Source organism: Nycticebus coucang, chromosome 8 (genome assembly GCF_027406575.1).
Source record: "Nycticebus coucang isolate mNycCou1 chromosome 8, mNycCou1.pri, whole genome shotgun sequence".
NCBI classification, from domain to species: Eukaryota; Metazoa; Chordata; class Mammalia; order Primates; family Lorisidae; genus Nycticebus; species Nycticebus coucang.
This window is the reverse complement of record NC_069787.1, coordinates 123426781-123438355: the sequence shown is the minus strand read 5'-3', so window position 1 is coordinate 123438355 and position 11575 is coordinate 123426781. Positions and strand designations below refer to the sequence as shown.

Here is an 11575-nt window from a genome sequence, read left to right as displayed (position 1 = left end):
CAGCGAGGCGCCGCAGCTCTGTTTTCCGGCCCTCTCCCTAGAGGCGAGCACGCCTCCGCTCCGGAACTGCCTCCCGGGGGACCAGGTCATCCGGGTGTGATCGAAGCCATTGTTGTCTCACCTAGACCTCGACTTCGCCGGGTGCGAAACGGCTTTCCCGGTCTCCCGGGCGACCGCGCTGCTCGTCGGCCTGACGTCAGGGGCGACGACGTCACGGCCCACGCTTTTCGCTGACGCGGAAGCAGGGGTGCCGTGCGCCGCCCAGACCTCCCGGCGCCAGGCGGAAGCGGGAAAGCTCCGGGTGGGTGTCGGAAGAAAGGACTGGTCTTACGCGAAGTGCGTCCAGAGGGGAGACGGGGGAGGGCGGGCTGGAGTCTTGGTCGCTGCAGTTGAAAAGAAGGAAGAAGTCTCAGTCCTGCGGAGGTTGGAGAGGCATTGCTAGGGGTTGGGCGACTCAAACGTGTCTCCAGGGCCTGTGTGGTGGACACAGCTGTGGGCGGTTAATGTTTTTGATTACAGTAAGAGATTCCTGTAGATGTCATGGGTGTAAAGGGAAGCATTGGCCTCAGTCATTGCTACGACAGCAAATTAATTGGAAAGGCGTTGTGAAATTTTCATTCTAGCCCCAAAGCAGTCAAGATTAAGGCATAGTTCAAGAAGTATTTTGAGACACCCTAGTTCACTATTTACACGTGACTGACTTAACTTTCATTCATAAGCAAGTGTTTATTGATGACCTGCCATGCAGCAAGCACAGCATCCTGGGAAAGAGGGATACTCCTAACTAATCCAGGCAAGATCAGCAGGTCAGTCATTTGTAGCCAGAACTCTCCTTTTTGAGCATTATATAAGGTCCAGAGTACAGTTCTTCCAGAAACCAAAGAAAATATCCACAGCCCCCTAGCAGGGAAAGAGCGTGATTACTGTTGAATAAAATGAAATTAAGTAAATACAAAGAAAATTAATGAAATCTGTAAATTTAAAGAAGTGATTAGATGATGCAGAGCAGTGCTGGTACACTAGTCTAACTGCTTTTTGATACCTATTAATGAAAATGACAGCATGAAGTTCTGAACACTTCCTAGAAGCCTTGTTCCTTAAAGTCTGGGAGATAGGTATACCCTCTATACTAAACCTGAAGGGCATTTCTGCCCAAGACCTATCACTGACTTTGTTTACACTCCCTCAAAAAGGATTCCTTCATCTGGGAAAAACAAGCAATAATTGAAGGATTGAAGAAAGGATTAAGTGGTCCAGAAGGCAATCAATTAAGTGGCAAAAGTACAGCATGCTTATGAGAAGCCTAAAGAACTTTAAGAGCTATTCATCCCCATCGTATTTCTTGGGACTGTTGCCATTTTGTAATAGTAGAGGTTTACATACAGGACACAAAAAAAGTTCACCCAAATACACTGAGTGCCTTATCTGAAACAGGAATGCACACCTAAAGCAAGATAGCTCTATTCTCAGGCTAGGTTTTCTTGTAGTAGCATTATGAGCAATAATATTTATTGAGTACTCTGTGTATATGATAGGCAATACTTTAAGGATGGGGGAGCATCTAGTGAAAAGGCTATAATTCACTCTGGCTTAGTTTCATCTGTGTTTATTCATCTGTACATTTTCTTTGAGATGTATTTACCTTCCACTGTAAATTTCCCTTAGAACTTCACTGCCCAATAAGGTAGCCACATGTGATTATTTAATCTAGTTAAAATTAAGTAAATTTAAAATTCCGTTGCTATATTGCAATAGCCACATTTCAAGTACTCGGTAGTCATATGTGGCTACTGTCTAAAACAGCATGGGCATAGAACATCTTCATCATTGTAGAAAGTTGGACACCATACACCTAGTAAGAATTTTAAGGAGGAAGAAAGTAGGTAAGTTACAAAGACTAGCCTTTTTAAAAGGAGAGCAGTAAAAGTGTTATTCCTGAAGAAGACAATACAGATGGAATGTTGTGACAGAGTGTTGCAAAATAGATTAAAAAAAAACAAACAAACAAAAACCCTGTCCTTTGTTGGCGCTTTTTTTTTCTCCTTGTCTCTGTTGGTCTCAATATCTTAATTTCCAGATTTCTCTCTTGCTCTCTCTGATTATTTTTCCTACCCAACTACTGCCCATACTAGAACTGAAGTATAATTTAAAATATTTTCATAATTGAGCATATTGAATAAAGTTTGTTATCCCATTTTCTTAATTTTTAAATGAGCTAAGTTGTAACTTTTTATATTCACTTTTAAAAGTAATTTAGTAGTAACCAAATTTAACTTCTTTTATGATGATTATTATCATTTGCTCTGTAAGTCAGGGGAAAAACTGCCTCTAGTTTTTGGAATAGTCTATAAAGTAACTAGTGCTTCCTACTTGGTCTGCAGACCTTTATGTTGGTTTATGAGAACACAGTGCTTTTGTTATCGTTATGAATTTACCTAAGAGATTTATCCAGGGTGCAGTCATTCATCCCATTCATTTTGGAGGGTTGTTTTGTGTTCCCTCCTCTCTACCTCTCAACACCCCCCCCCAAAAAAAAAAACATGTGGGAGAATAGGCACTTTATATTCAGTTCTGTTTAAAGTATCAGGCAGTCTACCCAAGATTGCTAATGTCAAAGTGAAAGGGAGCATAGCAAAATTACATTTAGCCCCAACTGTATTTTAGTCCTATGAAGCAGACCATATTATAACTCAGTCCCCTTAAAAGTTTAAATAAAACATTTGCAAATAGGCCTCCCAGATTGGACCCAACCACACTTTCACTGTTTCTGAGTTCCATCCAATGCAAGAAAAAAAGAACATTTTTGAAAAACTAACATTTATTTAGCTCTTTCTATTTGCCAGGCACTTCATACACAATGTCTTATTAAATTGAGAACCCTTCCAAACATAACTCAGTCAGATCCTACCTATTGTTTGCTTTCATCCAAATAATAGAAGTGGCTGAGGGCATGGGATCCTGAGTGTACTTGGGCTAAATGTAAGTAGAAGCACCTCAGCCTGAGCCTCACATAGAGTGTTAGTTGACTCTGCCAGCCAGCCAGTACCCTGGGGCATCAGCTCACAATGGATTAGTAACATGTAAATACATATTCAAAAAGTATTTAATTCAATAAACTTAACTTTGTCTTACACTTAGGTTTCTTCATTACCTTATTCCAATATAGCTCCTAGTTTTCAAAAAAGTCAGCTGCAAGGAACCAGTTGATTTGTTTCACTCATCCCCAACACATTTTCTTCCCACTAAGATATGAATTGGATTTTCTTTCCTAATGTGATTTTTTCAAACTAAACTGCTATCAACATTTAAAGCTTTAGACTGCTTTATAAAGCCGCTTTGTCTATTTTGGACCCCAGATTAGTCTGGAGGTGGCTTAGATCACAAAATACAATTTGTGTATCTGTATCTTTTTGAATCCAACATATTTATAGTGTGAACTTTTGAGTAGCTAATAAATGTCACATGTTTAAATAGCATTTCTAGGAGTTCAAATGCCTTGTCATCTGTGCAGGAATAAATTTGTACTGAATTTTTTTCAGCCCTGAGGATATGATTATTGAACAAAATTTCCAGTGGAAACAAATCAAGCCTTTAAATGATGTCTGCTCTCAAATATTAAAAGTAAGTCAAGCACTACAGCAAAACCTTTAATGATTGTAAATGTATTTCCCTGTGGCCTGTTCACTACTGATAAGAGTTTTATCCAAAAATATACTGTGTACCAAATACAACTTAATATTTGTCCCTTGAATATATTTTAAAACACAAAGAATAAAGCTCTAATGGCACTAACTTATCACTCATAATGTATTTGAAGCTCAAAACACAGTGCTATACAGCACTATAGCTCTTGAAGAGATTATTCTTTAAATTACCTAAATTCCATTTATTAAACTCTTAGCACCCAAGGTCTGGCCTATTAATAAGCATTTAATAAATGTCAATGAATTCAAAGAGTGAAACTAGTAATTGCCTTAGACATTTAAAAAATGACTCTTGTAAAATTTATTATTTGCTTATTTAGTGGAATTATTGCTTTTTTATTTCTCAGATTTCCATAAGATTCTAATAAAGAATCTTAGAATCTGAGTTACATTTCTTTGCTCAGGGATTGGCAGAAGTGATTTCATTCTCCCTTTGTGTAGATTAAGCTTGTGTTTCTCTACCTATAATTTTAGGTAGCCGCTAAACTTACAGGTAACTAAGTATAGCAATTTTCCTGTCGTTATTTTTCCATTAATAGAAAATTTTAATACCAATAAGAACTTGCAAATCATCTTGAATATATTTACTTGTGAACTATTGATATAAAACATCAAGCATTTTATTAGATCTGTCAAAAAGATGAAAAAGATTAAAACAATTATATCATAGTAGCCTTTACTACTAGCACTCTTAAACATTGCCATTCGGTAAAAAATTAGACCATTTATTATGTTTTAAACCCCTTAAAATGTTCAAAACTGTTGTAGTGGACACTTGATTCTCCTTTTTTATTTTGTTCAGGAATTCAGACTTGTGTACCCCCACTTTCTAAGCCTTTCCCCCCAAGCACATGTCTATCAGTCCAAGTCCTGGAGTGAGTTCAGATTAGATAATTCCTGTTAGCCTCTTCCCCTTTATCAGTGATTAAATCAGGAAAGGCCTATGTCCCAATTCTATCCAAAAAACCTCCAAGAAAAGGTTGCTGGACACTTTGGGGAAAGTTCTTTCTTATTAGCACCTGTATTCAGTGTTCATCACAGTCTTATTTATAATGTTTAAAAATAGGAAATCTATCAAACTGTGAAAAATTGATTCATTCAAAGAAGATTATGCAGCTATTAGTAATGATGTGATTCTTTGGTAATGTGATAGAATGTCCTGGTAGATTTGTCTATGAAAAAAGCAAATTTAAAATAACATTATATTTTTTGAAGTATTCTAGATAGCATTCTAAATGTATATTTTATTCTTTCCATAAATATGTATTTTATTAGAATGCCGGGGTACCTCACAGAATCAACAGAAGAGGTACATAACCAAGGTTCAGGAAAGCAGGAACCAGGACTGCTTTGAGAACCTCAGGTATGGATTCTGAAACTCTAGAAAGCCATAGAGACTCAGCCCTTCAAACTTGCCACTTAATGAAAGCTCCTTCCATTCTTTTACTGCTTGCTGGCAGTCTCTGCACATGGAGGAGCAGTGGAGGCCTAACAGTCCTTTTCCAAAAGGAAAAGAGGGGGGTTTTAGTCCCATCCTCTAGTTACAGAGTGCTAGGAAATGATTTTCATTGGCACATCTTGAATTATATGCATATCTCTTGACCAAATCACTGAGGCCTGAAGAGATCAGGGACTGCAGGCAGCTGGCTCAGCTTGAGGCAGGTACTTGCCTCTTGGCCAACTGTGGGGAGCAGGTAGGCAAGGCCACCCAGAGACACCTCCCTTCTAATTACACCTCTAGAGGAGAACAGGCAGAGGCAGAATCCAGGGAGGAGGGGCAGTTGTATCCCAGAAGAAAAGAAGTATGCTGAGTGGACAAAATCAATACTCCCTACATATACTTAAGTAAGAATCAGAGTTAGCTGGGAGAACGTTTTGAAATTAAACATGAATCATGCTCTCTCTTCCTACATGCGGTAAGTTGAGAGGAGAATATATATTTTTGAGAAAGCTTCCAAGGCATTCGTTGTGTATATCTTAACACAGGAGAATCCCCTTCTTCCATAATGTGTTTCACATATAACAAAAATCAATGTGTGTGTAAACAGGCCTACTAGGGATTATAAAAGGAAAATGAGAAGGAGCATATACATCCACTGCATCAAAGTTTAAATAAATAGGAAATAAATGAATGTGGAATTCCCCAAGCTTTCAGTTGATTGGGGGCTTCTGAGTGTTGAACTGTCTTGGTGTGGACATTTTCTTTCTTTCTTTTTTTTTGGCCTCCAAACTTGATTTATCTGCAAATGTACAAACTTTTGACTTATGTAAATAGATATATGAGCAGAAAAACACGTTCTGTTCACAAGATCTTAAGGAATTTAGACTCTGGTGTCTCATAAGGTGGCATATTTTTTATGCCCTTGGGGCTTTTGAACTGCTGTACAAAAGAGGTGTCTCCAGTTGGTATGCCTGGGAGATCACGCACCTCTGGAAAGAAAGCTGCTCAAAGGCAGGACAGCCAGCACAGAATCACGACTCTGTTATTAGTCTCTGTGCAAAGTGGACAAAACTCGTATCCCAAACTTGCTGCCTTTGCTCCAGTTCCTTTCTGTGTAAGCATGTCACACGAACCACACATGCCCTGTGCCTCAATTAAAGCTTTCCTTAGAAAGTTTCCCCAGCTCGATTGCTTATTGATGGAGCAGCTCTGGTTCCCAGTTCGTATAATAAGTACATCCTGTCTGAGCGGGTTTTATTACTGAATGTTACCCAAATTCTGATAACAAGAGGACGCCGCGTCCTCCCCCTGGTGAACTCACTCCCAGTCCCAGAAATATAGCGTGACTACCCTCCCCACCGAGGTTGTGAAAGTGGAAGCCGGGCGCCGCCCTCTAGCACCTGCGCCTCCCGCTCGGCGGGAGCCGCCCGGAGCACGAAGTGCGTGCGACCGCGGCCGAGCAGGTCACGCAACCCGGCGGGCTGGCCGCCTGTGTGCACGCTGCAGCTTCCCGGCCAGCCCGGAGCCGGCCTCGCGTGCCGACTTGGCCGCGTAATCCGGTGAAGAATGTCGGGTCCCGCCCGGCCCCCTCCGCCGACTTTAGCCCCAACGACTGATGCCCTCACGTTAGCGCCGAGAAGTTTCCATTTCCGATGTTGCTCGGCAAACACCACAGGCCGCGCACCGAGGCAGAGGGGAGCGCGGGCGGGGATCGAGCTCCCCCCCGTCCTTCGGCCGCCCAGGTGCCGGGGTGCTGACCGCTCCGTCGGGGCCGGGCAACCCGGGAAGGGGCGCCCTGGAGTCCCGAGCCCGGCGCGTGCTGACGCCGGGGCGGGGAGGCGAGTTCGTTGCCCAGCGACCGACCCCAACGACCTCGGGCGGGCTGGGGGCAGAGGGCGCGAAGGGGCAGGGCCGGGTAGACTCTTTGTTCCCGTCGGGGGGCTTTTCTTTTTTGATATAAAGAGACAGGGTCTGGTTCTGTCGCCCCGGGCAGAGTGCGGTGGCGTCACAGCTCGCAGCAACGTCCAACTCCTGGGCTAAAGCGATCCTCTGGCCTCAGCCTTCGGAGTAGCTGGGACGACAGGCGCCCGCCACCACGCCCGGCGGTTTTGAACACCGCGAACGGGAGTGTTACTACAAACAGGATGGGATTTTTCCGTCGTTGGCCTCGGAAGGGCTGGGGGGGCGAGTCCGCACGAAGAGGAGGGTGGGCGCGCCGGCTGCCGGGCCCCTCTCACGCTACGCCGCGTGCAGGCGAGGGGAAGCGCGTGTCGTGACGACTGGAAATGAGATCAGTTTGAATAACCGCAGCGTCGGGGCTGGGAAATGCTTCCAGTCACGCAGCCGTTGCCTCGGTGGCGCCGGCGCTGCCCGGGTGGCCGCTGCCGCCCCACGCGCAGGCTCCAGCCGAGAGAGCTGGGAGGGCATCCGTGCCTTCCAGGCGTCGCCGGTGGGGGCGTCAGGGTATTTCTAGGGACAGTAAGGGGATGAGGGGGTAGGGGACTGTAGAAGAAAACCAAGCAAAATGCTACTTGCATGGTTGGGGGCCCGATTCTGTGAGCAAATCGAATTTCCAGAAGCACACCGGAAATAACCTCTGTAAATCATTGTCTCTTACACTTTGCCTGGTAGGTGACTTAAAAAAAAAAAAAACAACATTCACCGAACTCAAAGGTCATTAAAATGTGCCTTCAATTCGTCTTCGTTTAACGGGATACACAGCTTGCATGTGCGTGCATGAAATGTAATTTATACAGTCAAGTCTGGAAGCATGGTTTGGCGAGAGGAATAACTGAATTCAGTAAGAGAATCAGGGTACAGTTACTAAAAAGGACAAACAAAAAATTCTGTCTGTGACACAAGGAAGCTATTACATTCATCTTTTCATGGTCTTGAACATCTTGTACCAACTCAACAATAATACCCAGCAGAAACTTCTAATTAGACACAGAAAACCCAAGTATTTAGCTGTGCAGGCAAACATCAAAAAGTTCTTATGACCCAGGAATAGCGTAAGACCCCAGTACATCTTTCAGATTTTGTATTTCGATCATTTCCTTCGTATAAATGTGACTCCTAGGTATGTCACTGTAGACCAATTAGGATTAATCACCAAAATGCAGAAAAATAGCTCTGAATTTAAAATTTTTGTTAATCAGATTATTTTTCTTTTATAGATTGTTGTGTTCATATGATGTGAGTTCAGTAATGAAATACTGAAGGTTTAAGCCCAAGGGCCTAGCAAATGGTATCTAATCAATATTTTGAAGGAGGAATGGGTGAATGAATTGTTGGGTAGGCAAATACCCTGTGATGTTTAGAGTTCCGAACTAAAGTGTCATGAGTAGTGGCAGCCCTGCCACTGACTCATGGGATCCTGGTGTGGTAGAAATAACAGCATGATTAACCTCGCCAGAGGTTTGGGGGTAGCTATTCCTCACTCACCACAGGTGGCTTTGAGATCCTCTGAGAAAGATGATATAGTCATTTATTATAAACAATACACCAATGTTGTGACACATACATAAAATTGCAAAAGTATAAATACTTTTAATGTTTTAATGTTTAATACATCTTAAATGTTTAAAATACAACAGTGCCCCCGATTCTTTTCCATTTGTACATAATTTATCAAGTACTGAAGTGCAGTGTAAGAGGCTGTGTCCTCACAGAGAATATTTGACTTACTCTTGCTTCATCATCGTTCAACCAATATTTCATGATATGCAATGAAAGTTTTAAATCAGTACTATTATAATTATACATATCTTAATGGAAATAATATATGATTAGTTACATATAATACTATAATAATAGTATGTGCTATTACATGTATACTATTATAGTAATATTTGTGGTGATGGTATTTTCTAAGACAGCTGAAACCTCTGTCCTATGAAGCACCTAGGAGAAAACTAATATTTCATGATTCTTTCCTTACTTGACATTGCATTTTTTTCTTTTCTTTTGAAACAGTCTCACTTTGTTGCCCTCAGTAGAGTGCTCTGGCATCATAGCTCACAGCAACCTTAAGCTCTTGGACTCAAGTGATTCTCTTGCCTCAGCCTCCCCAGTAGATGGGACTACAGGTGCCCATGACAAAACCTGTTTAAAGGCCAGGTCTTGCTCTGGCTCAGGCTGGTCTTCAACCTGTGAGCCCTGCCTCCTGGAGTGCTAGGATTATAGGCGTGAGCCACCGCGCCTGACCTAACATTGTAGACTCTCGAAGGTGAGAGACCTTATTGGCGTAATTATGTGTTGATGAATGGCTGAAAGTCTAGCATTAGAGATTTAGGCACGCAACATACTAAGAGCCCCACTGTGTGTCAGGCACTGTCCGAGGTCTTGGGATAAAGCAGTGAACAAGCTGGTTACTTAATATTTAAATGTTTTCAGTCTCTCTTTAAATGCAGATCACTTTAAGAATAGCAATGCTTGGGTGGGACCTGTGGCTCAGTGGGTAGGGCACCAGCCCCATATATCGAGGGTGGCGGGTTCAAACCCAGCCCAGGCCAAATTGCAACAAAAAAATAGCCCAGCCATATGGATTTTATTATAAAGATTGTAATGAACTATCATAAATTTTAAATAAAAAATTATATAGTGAAAAAAAAAAAATAGCCCAGCGTTGTGGCAGGTACCTGGAGTCCCACCTACTGGGGGGGCTGAGGTGAGGGAATCGCCTAAGCTCAGGAGTTGGAGGTTGCTGTGAGCTGTGTGACACCATGGCACTCTACCGAGGGCAATAAAGTGAGACTCTCTATCCAAAAAAAGAAGAATAGCAATGCTTTGCACACATTTTTGTGTAAATGCAAATCCCCTTTCTGTTGGTAGAGCATCCTTCAGAGGAAAAAATCATGATGGAGGAGATTTCTGGGAAGGGAGTTCAGGATAAGACAGCAGTAGGCTGTTTTAACAGGAATCAGAAGGCAAATACCAATTTTTGATCAATCTTTCATGTTTAGAAAATAAAAGCACACAATACTCTTCTTTCCATCATTCTCCTGTAATAATTGCCCTTATCTTTCTTAATGCCCTCTGCCTCCTCTTTAAGGCTACATGTGGCCCTTTTGCCAGGGTCCTATACATTTGTGCATTTTGCTGACCATAGTGGTGCTTAATGAAGGAGGTGGTTAGACATTAAACTCTAGACCTACCTTCACCTGCCAGGGCATGCACTGTGCAGCCACCTAGGAAGGGGTGTCTTTCTAATTTGAACAGAGGTACCACAGGGCCTTAGTAGCTCAGGGCCTCATAGCTCTCTCTGTTCCTCAGAGTTCTCAGGCAACTAGGTCCCATCTGCCCCTTGGCATGTGTTTTCCTGTTGTATTTAATAGCATTGCTCTGCTATATGATTGAAAAGACAGAGAACATTGGGGGATGGGGAGAAGCTAACACCTGTCAGCTTCCAAGATGTCTAATATCTGGATAAATGAAGACTAGCTGAGGAATGATGATGCTGTGTGAATGTTCTACAGCTACAAGAAAGCAACAACAGAACAACCACCTGCCTTTTCAGATTGAGCAAACAGGCTGCCTCAGTGTTGCCTTGGAACTGGCAAACATGAGCTAGTCAGCACAGCTCGGCTCAACCTTTTGGCTGAGCTCATTTGTGGGATTTGGCATCAGATGATTGATATAAGATATATGTCGTCCTGAACCCTGGGGATGGGCTTGGGATTAAAGTGTTTTCCTTTCCTGTTGCTAACTTTTCTGTGGTCTGTTGACATTGTGTCACGTTGCAAACAATGGTAGAGACTATCGTGTCAGGATGTAGCGACCTGATTAGTCTAAACTCCTGCAGGGGTGATGTGCAAATAGATGAGCCCCAACAGGACCTGAAGAACCACGTGGTTTTGAAATCCTGGGAGGATGGGCCACACCCTGCCTACACCTTAACTCACCCGGTTCTTTGAAGGTACAATTATTGCTCAACAACACCAGGGACAGAGTTAATTAGCTCTTCATATAATTTGATTATCATAAGAGTATAAGTGTAACATTAAAATGTGCAAAAATGTGCACAATATATAAAACAACTTGGAATTAATGTCACATGGAGCATAAAAATGATCCAACTGGATTAACACCTTTTATAATTCTTTTTAAGAAGAGTTGAGCAGTTAGTTTTGTAACTTAACACATAGGCCTGAAGCAAATGGAGGGATCTTATTGCTTTGTACTACACAATTTATCATGTCACCAATCAAGCAATAATTTCTATGGTATTTTTAAAATTAATTAGTGATTATTATTTTAAAAAGCCTTTGAGAGTGTTGCTTTCAATGTTACGTGGTTTCAAGGTAAGGAAACAGATTTTTTTTTTTTTTAAGATAGAGCCTCACTCTGTCACCCTGGGTAGAGTGCCATGGCCTCATCATAGCTCACAACAACCTCAAATTCTTGGGCTTCACCAATGCTCCTGTCTCAG

General features: G+C 42.3%; 1 pseudogene; it reads left to right on the top strand.

Moving 5' to 3' along the window:
• LOC128592270 (activating signal cointegrator 1-like) overlaps positions 1-11575 on the top strand; it is a 78066-nt pseudogene continuing 66491 nt past the window's right edge.